This window comes from Ovis aries, chromosome 26, assembly GCF_016772045.2.
Source record: "Ovis aries strain OAR_USU_Benz2616 breed Rambouillet chromosome 26, ARS-UI_Ramb_v3.0, whole genome shotgun sequence".
Classification (NCBI taxonomy): domain Eukaryota; kingdom Metazoa; phylum Chordata; class Mammalia; order Artiodactyla; family Bovidae; genus Ovis; species Ovis aries.
Window position 1 is genome coordinate 41,898,547 of NC_056079.1, and position 17,324 is coordinate 41,915,870.

Here is a 17,324-nt window from a genome sequence, read left to right on the forward strand (position 1 = left end):
GTACCCAGTGGAGTTGCTGGGACCTGGGCTTCCCAGGTGGCACTAGCAGTACAGAGCTTGCCTGCCAGCCCAGGGGGCATAAGAGACCAGAGTTTGATCTTTGGTTCGGGAAGTTCCCTGGAGGAGGGAATGGCAACCCATTCCAGTACCTTTGCCTGGAGAATCCCACGCCTGAGGGGCCTGGCAGGCTCAGGGCCAGAGAGTCAGAGCTACTGAAGCAACTCGGCACTGACACGGTACTTCTATTTTTAGTGTTTTGAGAAATCTGTAAACCTCTTTCTCACAGAGGCTGCACCAACTTATGTCCCCATCAACAGTGCACAAGAATTTCTTTTCCGACACAATCTTACCAACATTGGTGTTCTTTCTGATAACAGTCGTTCTGGCAGCTGTGGAGTGGTATCTCACTGCGGTTCTGATCTGCACTTCCCACATGATTAAGGGTGCTGTGCAGCTGACCATCTGCATTTCTTCTTCGGAAAGATGTCTATTGAGTTCTTCTGCCCATTTTTAAATCGAGTGGTTTGTTTTTCTGATATTGAGTTGTATGAGCTGTTTACATGTGTTGGACTATGAATCCCTTCTCAGTCGTATCTCATTAATGGTCACTGTCTTGCTCTCCGTGGGTACTGAGTAAAACACCAAACTGGTGTTTCAAATTCTGGCCATGCCGTGAGAGACACTCCCGCGGAGTTTAACCAGGAAGGAGAGCCCAGCCTCTGTTTGGTCCCCAAGCCCCTTCATTCCCACCACGGCTTTACACAACTCCAGCACACAGCTCTCCTAGTCTGGGGCCCGAGGTTCCACCCATTTCATCCTCACGTGCTGGGCACGAGATGCTGGGCGGGTCCTAGTGAAAACGACACCAAGAACAAGTCCTGGAGGTGAGGAAGACCCAGACCTCACAGCAGCCCAGCCCAGTTTTCCCAAGCAGGGATTCTGGAGGCCTTCCACCACAGATGCACTGCTCTGACGATCAGGGTGTACGACAGTGCAGGCACTGTACTGTAATATTCTAACAGTCTACTATTACGCTGGGTGACATGCATCCTGGTTTACAGGTTGTCCCGGCAGATTTATTTTGAATAACAGTGTTCCCTCTCACTCCCCAAAACTTTGGCTGATAAATAATATACTCACTCTAGTCATAACAGTATGAACCTCTTAGGAGAGGCTGGGATTATTTAACAAAAGCCCAAAATACAAGTAGCATTAAGTATTTCAAAGTTAATGTGATGACGGTTATGTTTTAGAGCGCTCTAAGTGCAAATGTCCACTAAATGTTCTATAAAACAAAGAGCTTTTTGGAAAGAGGACTGTCACGACTGTGATACAATTCCCACATGAAGCCTATAGCATTGCTATATAATTAATGTGGAATAACCATCTAGTTCTTCAAACATTAAGTCAAACTTACACGGCATAAATTCTCTGTAATAGAATAAACATTTCAACTGGAGATTTTTCATCTTTAATAATAGAGTTAAATGGTTTAATTTTTCTTTACCCAGTTCTTTAGAATACAAAGGTAACCAATCATGGGTCTTTCAAACTTACTGAGTTTAAAATCTGACAAACGTTTTATATTCTTTTATCTTTTTAAAAAGGTAGATTACTGCCTATAAATCATTCTATACATTTAAAGGTATAGGGATGAATCTGAATTAGCAAAACATGCTTTAGTAAGAAAACAGTCTGCTTTCTGCGTGGCTACTAACCAACCATTGTTAACGTGCTGCGGTGCATGCTGCCTCTTGCCTGTATGGATTGCTAATAAAATTACTACTTTTGTTCATTTGGCAGTCCAACTGTTTAAATCTCTAGATTATATAAAGAGATTTTCTTCTTTACTATGCTTATATACATTAAAATCCATTCAAGAAGTGGAGAGTTATGTTTTTCTATAACAATAAAAGACAGAAATAAAAAGAATACACAGAAATCTACATTCGTATTCCTATTTGGACATCACTAGCTGTGAGACAACATTGGAGCGAGCGGCACAGGGCGAGGCTGGCTGATCGTGAAGCCCATGGACACACACTGGAGAAGCAAGCAGGCCTTTCACGTGCAGACGCATTAGCGCTCCGTCCCCTGTCCCTGTCTGACATGTGTACACTCCACTGAAATCTGATGTTATCAGTTCACCCAAGGGAATCAACTCTGAGAAATTAACCTGTGCTTTCCAAACTCACAAGAGACTGATTTACAAACTAGTAAATCACTTTTTAATTTGCCATAAGAATGCTACCTAATCCAAGAAAAAGAAAAATTCATCTGATGGTTTTGAGATGCTGGTACCCTCAGCTCAGGCACTACAGTGACTACAAGGGTGAAAAACACTTGATCTTTAACGTGTTCGTAACCTGGTAAGAGGGTGTGGACCGCAGCACACACACGTCAGACAACGGTGACTGTATGAGAAATAGGGAGTGACCGTATGTGTAGACACGAGGCCTCCTTTCTGCTGCAGAGACTCTTATGGGCAAATTACACTTCAGATGGGTGTTTAGTGAATGTTTCTCATGCTATTATTCCTTAGTATTAAGTATCTTTCCCTTTTCTCTGCATGTTTCTGTATGAAGAACCATGACCAGCTACCTATATATAATTAGGACATCTCTGCTCTTGGATATTTGCAAACACACTGCAAATTTTTTTAAACTGTAACATGTCCAGATCCATGAAACGTCCTTCCTTACTATGGCTGTTACTACAATATTAATCCCCTTATTTCTGTGCTCTAGAGTCAAAGCTACCTTGTATGTAGATTCTAAAGTTAGTGTGAAAGGCAAAAATTGTTTGAAGTCGAAGCACTCTAAGTGAAGACTCCATAAACAGCCCACAGAGTATATGCAGGCTTTATAAAACAGTATCAGTAATACACTGTTTAGTAAAACATGATAATAAGGAATACAAAATCCAAAAGTTTTTTAATTAAATATATAAAAAGGAATGCATATGAATTATTAACCGTATGCACGGTGCGTGTCCTCGGCTGTAACACGCACGTTTGTAGACTTCTTCCGCTGAATAAATTTCAGGTGGGCCGCTACCTAACAATGTGTGCTGACACACTTGTCTTTCAAATCACAGGCCAGATGCGCTGCTGCTGCAGACATCTCCTGTGTGTGCCTTACTCTAGGCGTTCGATGTGCACTCTCACTAGCCTCAGTCTCAAGCATCTCTCGAGATCTGAGCGTTAGCCTCGCTTCTCTCCGATCACTAGATTCACCCAAACATACCATGCAGCTGGCTGGCACTGAGCCCACCTTCCGTCTCTGAGGGTGGACAGCTGACAAGCTACCTGGGAACCAAACCCCTGACCGTGATGGGATCTGCGCTGTCTCCATCAGCGAGGCCTGGGGACCCACACACCTGGAATGATGAAATTGCTTCCTTCGGCAAGCACACCGAAGCAGGAGTAGCCATGTGTGTACGCTTCAGTCTGCATCTAAAGAATGCTACCCAGGATTTTGCTTGCTATAATAAATCTGCTGCTGCTGCTGCTGCTGCTAAGTTGCTTCAGTCGTGTCCGACTCTGTGCGACCCCACAGACGGCAGCCCATCAGGCTCCACTGTCCCTGGGATTCTCCAGGCAAGAACACTGGAGTGGGTTGCCATTTCCTTCTCCAATGCATGAAAGTGAAAAGTGAAAGGGAAGTCGATCAGTCGTGTCCGACTCTTAGCGGCCTCATGGACTGCAGCCTATCAGGCTCCTCTGTCCATGGGATTTTCCAGGCAAGAGTACTAGAGTGGGTGCCATTGCCTTGTCCTAGGCAATCATTAATAGTAGTTTATGGTACTGCTGCCTGATTATTTTCACAGTGAGATCAATATTATTCCCACCTTCAGGAGACCAGAGTTTGAAGACTGGAAAAGCCTGGATGTGAGAGAAAGCAGGCGGATGATTTCCACATCTGCTAGACCAGCCCGTGGCCCGCTTACCTGCTGGGTCCTATTCTACGAGACTGCACAGAACACTGGGAGGGCCTGCCGCTTACCTACTGGATCCGATTCTACGATATCGCACAGAACACTGGGAGGGCCTGCCGCTTACCTGCTGGGTCCTATTCTACAAGACTGCACAGAACACTGGGAGGGCCTGCTGCTTACCTGCTGGGTCTGATTCTACGATACTGCACAGAATACTGGGAGGGCCTGCCGCTTACCTGCTGGGTCCTATTCTACGATATCGCACAGAACACTGGGAGGGCCTGGCGAGAGACGGTCTTTAGAATCTGAAATGGAAGGCGTATGGAGCTCAGGCTCTGGGATCCAACAGTTGTGTGTGAAATTTCACCTGCGCACCTCACTAGCTAGGTGACCTCTAGCAAGCTACTTTACACTTTTCAAGCCTCAGCTCTTTATCTCCCTTCGGGTTTTGAGACAATTAAATGAAATAACAGATAAAGTGCTTAGTGTAGCACCTGGCATGTTTGCTGTTGTTTAGTAGCTAAGTCATGTCTGACTCTTTGCGACCCCATGGACTGTAGCCTGCGAGGCTCCTCTGTCCGTGGGATTTTCCAGGCAAGAATACCGGAGGGGGCTGCCATCTCCTTCTCGGGGAACTTCCTGACCCAGGAATTGAACCCGCATCTCCTGCATTGCAGGTGGATTCTTCACCCACTTAGCCACTAGCTTAATACGTTATTTTTTAAATCTTAATAATATTTGAAATATCAAGTTTTCAACAGCTTTTACACACCTCTTACATGCATTCCTGTAGCAAATGAAGACCTGTAATTAACCACATTTTTATCCCTAGAAGCAACTGGACATATGGCTGCACTCAGCTAGGGAGGACACACGCGGCCCTCGCTGACGCCGGACAGCCACGTCTGGCGTCTTAAAGTTGGCCATTCCTTCCATGATACTTTCTTAATCTGCTATAATGTGAGATTTATGGCTACAGCTGAGAGGTATTTAAAAGCAGAACAGGAAACCACACGAGTTTCTTGAAATAAGAACACAAAGTGAGCTCAAACCCATGATGTTTATTCACCTGTCTAAAAAGGAAACTCAGCCCGTAAGCAGAATATACCCAGAGCTAACCGCAAACGAGGAGTAAAAGAATGCCACCGTTCACCTTGAAATCATACGCATCTTACTTTCACTGCTGTATATAGAAGTTTCGCTGAAAATGCTTTTAAATTACTTTTAAAGTTTCAAAGCTACGTGTGGGGCACCTGAAAAATTCCGCTGCGGTACTGATCACTCCCACAATATACATGTGGACACTAGAGCTGAATGTGAGGTGTTCATCCTCCTCAACCTTAATAGCACGTGTGCTATGCAACCAAACCCCTTCTCTGCAGTGACCAGCAGGCCAAGCTGATGTCTTTCAGACTATGTCAGCTGTTAGCAGCAAAATGCTTGCAGGTAGCTCTCAAATTTTTTATTAATGGGTAATAAGTTTATTTACTTAAATTTAAAAAGTGTGTTGATTTCAAAAGCCTGCAAGAGAATTAGTATAGGGATAGGGGAAAAAGCACAGAAGTTACACAACTTGGCTGAAGCTCTGGAAACTGAGCTAATAAACAAAAGTGGATAACTGATATTTTAACTTAAAATATTATTTGTTTGACAGACCTAAAATTTACTTAACGGAAGAGTATTAACGCAAATCTCGCTTGACAAATCTCTGACTCCTTCTCCTACGCCTTCAGGAGCAGTGGTTTGCTAACTCTGTGCAAACTCCGTGTTGCAGCCCACGGGCCTGTCACACACAGAAGTGCGTCTTCAATAATAGTGCTGCTATGTAAGTACTTGTATCTTTGGGAGAGAGGCTCCTTTCGAAAGTATTTTGATACTGTTTTGTCATGAGACTGGGCGTCTGCCTGGGGAGTTAGCAAAGCACCGGTGATTTTAAAATGCCAGTTATAAAGCAGCTCGTCACCCCTTTAGAAATGTTCCACAGAGATTCCCGCTTGTTTCTCCAGGACTGTGTACTCATGGAGTTCTCATTATCTCAGGCACAGCGCTAAACTCTGGGTACAGAGATGAAACACAATGGCACGCACGGTTCTTGCCCTCCTGAGCGACTCAGCTAACGGGAGAGACAGCCAGCAGACAGGTAAGTACGCCTGCTGAGGAGGAGGCATCTCAGCTGAAACTCTGCAAGGGGCGAGGGCGAGTTGGGACCACAAGGAAAGCGTGCAGAGCGCAGGGTCAGAAGGGACCCTGGTCTGCCAGACAAGCTCCGAGCCAGCCAGTGCAGCAGAGGCCTGAGGGACGAGGGGACAGCGAGACCAGAGCGGGGCTGAGGCTGCTTCTCTACCCTGAACGCAAGGGGAGCAATATTAAGAGAACGGGAGTGCCACGAACCAAAAGAAACCGAAACAGCACGGAACTTCTCTGCCGGGAATAGAATCCACCAAAGCGTCCTCTTGTTAGGCTTCTGTGAGCAGGCCCCGCTGGCCGAGTCACCACGGTCGCTGCAGGCAGAGGGCGGCGGGCCTCCCTTCGGGGCCCACTGGGGCTCCTGAACCCCGCTTCCGCCCTGTGTGCCGGCTGGGGGCACAGCGCCCACGTCCCGGGTCCGCCTCGAACCCCGGAGGGCGACCCAGAGCCGGGACCTTGCTGATGGTGGAGCGGCGGGGGCTCGGTGACAACCCCTAACCCAGTGCCTTCACGTCGGGGGTCCTCCTGAGCACCGGCCCCAGCCTCGGCCTCCAGGCGCGTGTGCACACGTGCACTGAAGTGCTCAGACGCCCGCTGCCAGTAATGGGGATCTAAGGGGACCTCGGCACAGCAACAGTGGGCATACGGGTGTCTGCTTGCTTTGTTTTAATTACACCTGTGACCACTCTTTCCCTTGATTCAGAATTGGATTGCTAACAATGTTCCGTATTTCAGGTACACTGCGGCTTACTTTTTTTTTTTTTTTAATGAACAATCATGGGACTTTAAGAACAGTACACAAAATAACTAAATTGCTAAGTGAATTCCAGGCTCTACATACTTAGCTGGATAGAGCAAGCTGTGACATAACTATTGTAGAAGTTGGGACCTGCTTGAACTCAACTGCATCTCCTTTCTCAGTAAGCCAGCCCTGTGACCCGTCTGAAGGGCCACACAGCACTTCTGCCACTCTGACAGCGTCTGTGAAGGCCCCTGTGCTCCCTGCCCTCTTCACTGCTGCTCAGTTCAGTCGCTCAGTTGCGTCCGACTCTTTGCGACCCCATGTATCGAAGCACACCAGGCCTCCCTGTCCATCACCATCTCCCGGACTTCACTCAGACTCAAGTCCATCGAGTCTGTGATGCCATCCAGCCATCTCATCCTCTGTCATCCCCTTCTCCTCCTGCCCTCAATCCCTCCCAGCATCAGAGTCTTTTCCAATGAGTCAACTCTTCGCATGAGGTGGCCAAAGTACTGGAGTTTCAGCTTTAGCATCATTCCTTCCAAGGAAATCCCAGGGCTGATCTTCAGAATGGACTGGTTGGATCTCCTTACAGTCCAAGGGACTCTCAAGAGTCTTCTCCAACACCACAGGTCAAAAGCATCAATTCTTCACAGTGCTCAGCCTTCTTCACAGTCCAACTCTCACATCCATACATGACCACTGGAAAAATCATAGCCTTGACTAGATGGACCTTAGTCTGCAAAGTAATGTCTCTGCTTTTGAATATACTGTCTAGGTTGGTCATAACTTTTCTTCCAAGGAGTAAGTGTCTTTTAATTTCATGGCTGCAGTCACCATCTGCAGTAATTTTGGAGCCCAAAAACATAAAGTCTGACACTGTTTCCACTGTTTCCCCATCTATTTCCCATGAAGCGATGGGACCGGATGCCATGATCTTCATTTTCTGAATGTTGAGCTTTAAGCCAACTTTTTTGCTCTCCTCTTTCACTTTCATCAAGAGGCTTTTTTGCTCCTCTTCACTTTCTGCCATTAGGGTGGTGTCATCTGCATATCTGAGGTGATTGATATTTCTCCCGGCAATCTGGATTCCAGCTTGTGTTTCTTCCAGTCCAGCGTTTCTCATGATGTACTCTGCATAGAAGTTAAACAAGCAGGGTGACAATATACAGCCTTGACGTACTCCTTTTCCTATTTGGAACCAGTCTGTTGTTCCATGTCCAGTTCTAACTGTTGCTTCCTGACCTGCATACAGATTTCTCAAGAGGCAGGTCAGGTGGTCTGGTATTCCCATCTCTTTCAGAATTTTCCACAGTTTCTTGTGATCCACACAGTCCAAGGCTTTGGCATAGTCAATAAAGCAGAAATAGATGTTTTTCTGGAACTCTCTTGCTTTTTCCACGATCAAGCGGATGATGGCAATTTGATCTCTGGTTCCTCCGCCTTTTCTAAAACCAGCTTGAACATCAGGAAGTTCACGATTCACATACTCCTGAAGCCTGGCTTGGAGAAGTTTGAGCATTACTTTACTAGCATGTGAGATGAGTGCAATTGTGCGGTAGTTTGAGCATTCTTTGGCATTGCCTTTCTTTGGGATTGGAATGAAAACTGACCTTTTCCAGTCCTGTGGCCACTGCTGAGTTTTCCAAATGTGCTGGCATACTGAGTGCAGCACTTTCACAGCATCATCTTTCAGGATTTGAAACAGCTGAACTGGAATTCCATCACCTCCATTAGCTTTGTTCGTAGTGATGCTTTCTAAGGCCCACTTGACTTCACATTCCAAGATGTCTGGCTCTAGATGAGTGATCACATCATCATGATTATCTGGGTTGTGAAGATCTTTTTGTACAGTTCTTCCATGTATTCTTGCCACCTCTTCTTAATATCTTCTGCTTCTGTTAGGTCCAGACCATTTCTGTCCTTTATCGAGCCCATCCTTGCATGAAATGTTCCCTTGGTATCTGTTAATTTTCTTGAGGAGATCTCTAGTCTTTCCCATTCTGTTCTTTTCCTCTATTTCTTTGCATTGATCTTCACTGCAAGCTCACTTTATTTCATTCTTCTTTTCTAAGGAAGACTTAGATAATCTCCCTGTTGATCTCTTTTTTTTCCCCCGACATTTTAAACAGTTGGAAGGTTGTGTTAGCAGTGTTAGTTTCACAGATTCACGGTTAGGTTACAATGCAGACTAACACAGGGCTCAAATCAGATGGTCAGATATCGTTTCTTTCTAGGTAAATGTGAAAAGAAATGTCCCATTAACAAAATGAGAAAAGCTATCCAATATCTCAGTAAATCTATAAACCCTCCTGTCCACGAACAGAAAATGGCAAGTGATCATAAGCCATTAGTTTAAGCACAGTGTCTCAGAGAAAATAGGTTAAGGGGACTTTTGCAAGCACAGGATTGAGTTTATTTTAAAAGAAAATCTCAAAGGTGGTGACGGTGGTGGTGGATGTGGGCGCCTGTCTGTGCGTGTGTGTCTGTGTTAGTCACTCCCTCCAAGCTCTGCACGGCTCCTCAGGACTGTCCTGCCAGGATCCTGCCGGCTGAAAGGCCAGCATCAGAGCAACTCGTGCCCTTCTGAATTATGGAGGATCAGTTCAGGAAGGGACAGATCACTTATAAAACACAACACCTTAAAAGTATCACTTAGAAGTGCCTGCTGGAACTCTTTTCTTCCAAAGAGAATTCAGTTCACAGACAATTTATTCTTTTTGGGAGCTCGATTCATCAAGTCCTATCAGGTAAATGGCTGACTTTTAGATGGAAATAAAGGCGCTTTCTTCAGTACCCTGTTGGTTATGTTAACACTGTTAGACACCAGTCTCCCAGTGTCTCAGGCCACTGTGACCTGGAGGCTGAGGGAAGACGCAGGCTGAGCAGGAGCGTGGTGGGTGGCTGCCGGCCACAGGGCCCCGCCGGTCTCCACGGTCCTCCTCCTCACGCCCACCCCGGGCGTAACTCGGCAGGGCCTCACTTCTGTCCTTTCTCTGTGTAACAGCGGGCATCTGCTCATCCCGAACTTCCATCCCATCCCCCACCCCCTTGGCCCTCTGGCAACCAAAGTCTGCCCTCTCTGTCTGTGAGTCTGCCTGTTTATAGACAGCGTCACCTGCGTCGTTTCAGATTCCGCATATAAATGGTGTCATGCTCCGTGTCTCTCTTACTTCACTTGGTGTGATCACCTCTAGGTCCTCACATGGTGCTGCCAAGAGCATGGTTTCCTTCTTTTCATGGCTGAGTGGTATTTCACTGTGTGTGTGTGTGCGCATATACTCGTGCACACATGTATATGTGCACACACGTACACACGTGCACACACGTACACGCGCGTGCACACACGTGTATATACGCACATGTATGTGCGTGCACGTGTGCGTGTACACGCACCACACGCCTTCTTCATCCACTCCTCCGTCAGTGGACATTTCGGCTGTCTCCACATCCTGGCTGCTGTACACAGTGCTGCTGTGCCCATGGGGTGCACCGATCCTCCTGAATCAAGAGTGCTGTCCGACCAGAAGGCGCCTCCACATCTAGTTTCTGGGACCTGCAGACTGTTCCACAGTGGCTGCATCAGTTTTCATCCCCACAAACCGCGTAGGAGGCACAATAACCCATGCTTTTTTAAAACAGTGGCTATCTCTTCAGATATTTTATACTTATTGATAATTCTCCAGGATTAACAACTTTATTATCTACAGCTTACAAAATGTTTAACACAATAACATAATTTAAATTATGTTACAGGTACTCCTACTTTAAAAAGCTAAGTGCCTGCCTTTACTGTGAGCATAGTGAATCACAGCCTGTGAAGACAGCAGAGGCCAGCAGGAAGGGGAAAGCTGCTCTTCTTTCCAGGCAAGGACTCAGCCAATAAAAGCCATGGGCTCTCTTTATTACAGCCCTCCCAACTGTCTTTCCCTCTGTAAGAGCATTTTAGTTCCCCGGTCGGGGACTTTGCAGGTGGCTTATGGCTCGCTATGGTTGTGGACTGTGAGCTGCAGTTCTCTGCTAATCATATGAGCTCTTCTTTGCTGGGGAAATATCTGGCAGGCAGTGTGTTTCAGGTCAAAATGGGTTTCCTTGAACGAATGTAATTAAAATCCATGGCTTGAGTAGCGTTTAGGATTACAAACACAAGGAAATTATACACTTCAGAACAAACAGCTGTTATATGCTTACTGTGTTCTTCTACAGTTTCTTTACACTTTTAAAAGCATGTGCGAAGGACCAGACAAGAGAAGAAGTATGTACTTTCTTTTTTTCCCCACTAAATTGCTAGAAGGTCAGCCCTTCATTGTGCCAGGAGGTAAGAGGTAACTGGGATAGACATGTGTAAACCATAAAGGTACTGCAATTCAAGTTAAAGACTTCATATGCTTTACCTGAAGGCCAAAAAGAGCAGTTGAAGAGTTTGGGGTTTGGACACAGTGAATTTAAAGTGTCAGGGGAACATCTGTGTGGAAATATCCCCTAGATAGTTGAACACACACACTAGCAAATATACGAGAAAAGCTACAGATTAGGGGTATAGATTTGGAAGTCCTGCAAATAGATGATGATTAAACATTAGAAGTAGCTGAAATCACCATCGAGCATCAATATACAGAATGAGAAAGAGGTCAACCGGCTTTTGAGAGATAAGCAGAGGAAGAAATCAAGGCTTCTAATTTCCCCTTAATCGTAACTTTTAAGACACCTGCCCTACTCCAATACAAATTTAAAAATAGAGTCCAAAATGTTCAAACAACTCCGTATCTGCTTTAATGGGAACTAACCTTTTCCTCACTCCTGGATCACGCCATCCTATGATTTTAGTGGCAGACATTATCTGTACCCTCTATTCGTTTTTACAAGCTACTGTTTTAGAATCACCTTCTTTTAAACAGCTATTCTGCAAAGGGGTCATTTAATATTTGACTGTTTTATCGCCATATTTCTTCAGTTTCTTCCATTTTGCTTAATTAATGGTATGTGTTCACAGTGGCTGGAGCGCCCCAGTGGCTCAGTGGTAAAGAATCGCCTGCCAGTGCAGGAGACTCTGGAGACAGGCCTTTTCATGCTGTTCACGGGGTTCTCAAGGCAAGAATGCTGAAGCGGTTTGCCATTCCCTTCTCCAGTGGGCCACGCTTTGTCAGAACTCTCCACCATGGCCCGCGTGTCACAGGCGACCCCACGCAGCATGGCTCACGCACGCGGCAGGGCCCACGCACGCGGCAGGGCTCACGCATGCGACATGGCCCACGCACGCGGCAGGGTTCACGGTTCCATCAGGTCACACAAGGCTGCGATCTGTGTCGTCACTTTGGTTAGTTTTCTGTGACTCTGCCTCTTACTCTGTCTACTGCCCGATGGATTAGGCTAAGCAGCTTGTTCAAGCTTCCTAAAGGGACGGACTGGCTGTGGGTAAAACTGGGTTTTTGCTCTGGTGGGCAGGGAGGAAATCAAGCCTGAATAGTCACTGCAATGATTGATGCTGAAGCTGAAACTCCAATACTTGGCCACCTGATGCGAAGAGCTGACTCACTGGAAACGACCCTGATGCTGGGAGGGACTGGGGGCGGGAGGAGAAGGGGGACAGAGGATGAGACGGTTGGATGGCGTCACTGATTCGATGGACACGAGTTTGAGCAAACTGGGAGAGAGTGAAGGACAGGGAAGCCTGGCACGCTGCAGTCCCTGGGGTTGTGAAGAGTAGGACATGACTGAGCGGCTGAACGACCGCAACTGGAGAAATGGGTTTGACCCCTGGATCGGCAGGAGCTCCTGGAAGAGGACATGGCAGCCCACTCCAGTACTCTTGCCTGGAATATCCCACTGACAGAGGATCCTGGGGGGCTGCAGTCCATGGGGTAGAGAAGAGCTGGACACGCCTGAACGACCGAGTACGCGTGTACATTTTCACAGTGGTTATCTTAGTTTTTAAATGTAAATGTATATTTTACGTACTTTATGTGTTAAATTGGCACCTCTGAGCCAGTCTGTGAACCTATCTGCTTTTTATTATTCTTTGGAAAAGTGCATTCTATGTTTCTGTTATTTATTTTGAGGAAATTTGGGGATATAACTTGCTTTAACTTAGGGGGCTGGCTATATCTGAAAATATACTTTCCTCTGGATCCTTATCTGGCTCAGTTTTTTCCTCATTTCTTCAAGTGTGATATGACACTCTCATGCTACATAACTTTTCAACTAAATTATTCTATATTATTATACCAATATGACTTACTCAAATGGACAGGCAAACAGCCCATGTCCCTATCAATAAAATACAGTATTTCTAATGAAAAAGATTTTGGCCTCATGTCACAGAAAACTGAGAATAAATTGACTCTACAATTTATCTAAGCACTGAACACGTGCAGAATGATGTTTTATCCTGCAAGAGGGAGGATACGTTACATTTGGGCATTTGTTATTATTTTTTTACCCAAACCAACATAATTTAAAATTCTGTCTTTGACAAGTAGTTAAGGTTGCTGCTACCTTGATAATGAAAGATGATTTTAATGGCTTCTGCACTGCTTTAAAGGAAGTATTTAATTAACCCTTTTCACGATGCCTGTATCAAACTGTCCTTTGAGTTGAGCTGCAACTGTTATTCTGTCCCTGTTTGCAAGCAATCGCTTTAGGGTCACGCTGTCGTCAGTGGCTTCGGCGTGAAGAAGTCCCTTTGCTTCTGATTGCTGCATTCCCAGAGACCACAGTTCCCGGCTGCCCTGAGCTGGCTCGCCCTCTGAGGCCGGGGCTCGGCGTGCCCTCAGGCACTTCTGTCAGCCTGGGCTTCGATCCCCCAGCTTAGATCCCCGTGCAGCGGCTGTTTGGACAGCCTTTTGTCATCTATTTCCAGTCATGCTAACAGCACTCCACAGAGCTTCAAGGATGATAAACTGGCTGGACTCCAGGGCTCGCTCTGTAATCCTGCCCTGCCACTTAACGCGACGGGTACCGCACAGCTGACACAGAGGAAACCGCTTCAGAAATCAGCCGCGATCTTCAGCAGACCCAACCCGCACTTTCACAGGCAGGGTTCCGCTTTGTTCTGATCAACTTCAGGGCAAATACTAAGACTGTCTCGGAAAACTGCATCATTCCTTAATGCCTAACCGCTTTTCCATTCAGCAATCCATTCTCTCGTATTTTTGATCCCTGAGATACATTTACTGGTCTGTTATTTGGGGTGATATCTGTACCCTCCAAATAAACAGAATTTGACTGGTGAGTGATTTAATCCACAAACTTTCATCAGCATATGTTGTTATTACACATCAAAATATAAAGATCTGACCTCGTAAAAGTTTCTTTAAAAAAGTGATTCCCAACATTATAGTCCTTTTTTTATCAGCCAGCCTGCCAACTTTATATGCCAAGACTGGTTTCTGCCAGTCTTGCCAGGAACAGGGACTTACAGATCTTTGCCAATTAAGACCTGCTTACAGGAAACCCCGCACAAACACCGTAAGCCACTAAGAAGAAAGAAATTGGGCCAATCAATATATGCCTTCCATCCACACCACACCCAGCAAGGACGCCACCAGCACAGCTGCAGCGGCCGCAGAGGTGCGGCTTGACTCTGGCTGCTGCTAAGCCGACACGTGCCCGTTAGGGACAGCGTCCCCAACAACCGACGGAGGAGGGGACGGCCACCCACCCCAGTACCCTGGCCCGAGAATCCCAGGACCTGTACACTCCACGGGGCCACAAACGGTCAACAAGACTGACCCACTCACTCATTTCACTACAAACGACTGAATGAGGAAATCTTGCCTTCTATTTAATGAAATCCGCAAGATTTTTTGCAAGTGTCCTTATCTAAAGCAAAATTAGCAAATTTTAATTTCATTACATCTTATCTGTACCCTGTTGAGACAGAATGCATTGTTTTCTAGCACAAGCTATCAGCAAAGAAGAAAACCAAGGGCACGGCCATCTGTCTACCGTGGCTGCTTGCCCTGGGTATTCCAGCCTCTGTCTTTAAATGATTCCCACTTAAAGGTCAATATCAACATTGTTGAGAATTGATTTGTTCAGTTTCTAAGCGTCGCCCATCAGTAACTTTCTAAGAGATGAGAATAGTCCTTTAAAGGATACTGCAGAAGCCCTTTCATTAATCACTCATAGACTCTGGGTTAAGAATCACAAACTAGAGAGTTGGACTGTGAAGAAGGCTGAGCGCCGAAGAACTGATGCTTTTGAACTGTGGTGTTGGAGAAGACTCTTGAGAGTCCCTTGGACTGCAAGGAGATCCAACCAGTCCATTCTGAAGATCAGCCCTGGGATTTCTTTGGAGGAATGATGCTAAAGCTGAAGCTCCAGTACTTTGGCCACCTCATGCGAAGAGTTGACTCACTGGAAAAGACTTTGATGCTGGGAGGGATTGGGGGCAGGAGAAGAAGGGGACGACCGAGGATGGGATGGCTGGATGGCACCACTGACTCGATGGACGTGAATCTGAGTGAACTCTGGGAGTTGGTCATGGACAGGGGGGTAGCAAAGAGTCGGACACGACTGAACTGAACTGAACTGAACTGAAGATTGCTACTTTAAGGAAAACAAATTTTGTCTCTTCAGAGATTAAATTTTTTTTTTAATTGGAGGAAAATTGCTTTACAATAGTTTCAGCCGTACATCAACATGAATCAGTCAAACACATATATATACACACACAAACCCCTCCCTCAGGAGGCTCCCTCCTCACTCCTTGAGATTAAATTCTCTAATAAACAGCAGATAATTTAAACCAACTTTCCCAAATACTTTAGGCTTTATATTAATGAGGTTTAGTATGTATTTTCATGATTATTACTAAAGTCACAAAACAGTTAAATTCTGCGGTAGAAGAGATGGCTTGACCGGGGAGCCGAACAATCTTAAAGGAAAAGATGGTTATCTTTTGTGTCAAAGTGTGCAAGACAGCACCTCTTTTCCTTGACTTGTGCAGGTGTCCACCTCGTGGCCTGATATGAACCTTCCTTCACTGAGGGTGCTTTTAAACGAAGGGTCAGAATGATCCAGTTTTAATCTTGACTCTATCAATTTACCTAGCACTTTCACTTTGGTGAACAACAAGATCAAACACGTACTGAGAGTCTATTATGTACCATTTAACCTTCCTGTGTTTTAGATCCCATATTTGTGAAGTGGATTAAATGAACCCCTCCTCCAGACCTCTCCTGGTTGTAAACAAGAATGATTTCTTAAAGTATCTTGGCAGCTCAGGTTAGATTTAAAGAAGTGTTATTCTGGTCAGCATGATTTTCAAAATTATAGAGCTATAAGAGAGCTCACTACTTAAAAAGCCAGATAAACCTGTTACAATTATACTGGAAACACCTGGTGGAACCCTAGCAGGAGTTCCATTACATTGAAACGTGACAGTGCATTAAAAGGGATTCTGCTCTTTCCTCAAGGACAGCCTCAACATTGTGTCTCTGAATGAGGTCTTTTAGGGGGACTTACTGATAAACTATTGAGGTCAAGAACAAGGAGGATAATCATTTGGTAACTTTTTTTGTAAATGAAAGTAATAAGAATCCTAATTCACATTAAAAGCAAAATGGGGGAGTCTATTTAAATGTATGCACGTCTAGAACTGGGATCTGTAAATGCAGGCATGGGAAAGAGAAGGCGGCACTGACCCAGCTCATTATATTTTCAGGGGCAAACAGAATCACATTCAGAAGACCAGCCAGAGGACGTCACCAGTCCCGCATGATGAGATGCTAGAATGTGTGGTGGAGACAAAGTGGCCACAGTAACCCAGAGAAATCACCCGCACGGCCTCCCACTGCCAAGGGCTTCCTGCAGATGGGGCACTGGGGCACACGAGCCAGCTGTGCCCGTGAGGCGCAAGTGTTCTGCAGAGAAGGTATCCGAGCAACAGCTTAACCTGGCCCCAAAGCGGCAGCATCACCAGTAGCATCCTTTTGTTTTCATTAGGATTACTGTCAGAACTGGAGAAACCAGGAAGGAAGCTGGCTTCCCTGGTGGCTCAGACGGTAAAGCATCTGCCTACAATGCAGGAGACCCGGGTTTGATCCCTGGGTCGGGAAGATCCTCTGGAGAAGGAAATGGCAACCCACTCCAGTACTCTTGCCTGGAAAATCCCATGGACGGAGGAGCCTGGTAGGCTACAGTCTATGGGGTCGCAAAGAGTTGGACACGACTGAGCGACTGAACTTCACTTCAGGAAAGAAGTTAGTTTGTGTGATGGAAATTGACTTTTTAAAATAAACTGATTTTCCCCCCCACTTGTTGGCACAACGTTAGCTCACTGCAATCACACAGAATTACTAACACATTTATCTCTCTGGGTCAGGGCTGAATGTCTGGGCTGCTCCCCACTCTGACGCTACTCGACTCTGCCCTTCACCGTGACTTCAGGGAGGACAGAGAGGAATGAAGGTGCTGACACAAAGACTGACTCTGAAAGCACGAGTCTACTTTGTAG

The 17,324-nt window shown here is 45.9% G+C and overlaps 1 protein-coding gene across 2 annotated transcripts in view; it reads right to left on the minus strand.

Moving 5' to 3' along the window:
* The window catches only part of UBE2E2 (ubiquitin conjugating enzyme E2 E2), a 357,439-nt gene that overhangs the window by 237,062 nt on the left and 103,053 nt on the right, over window positions 1-17,324 (minus strand).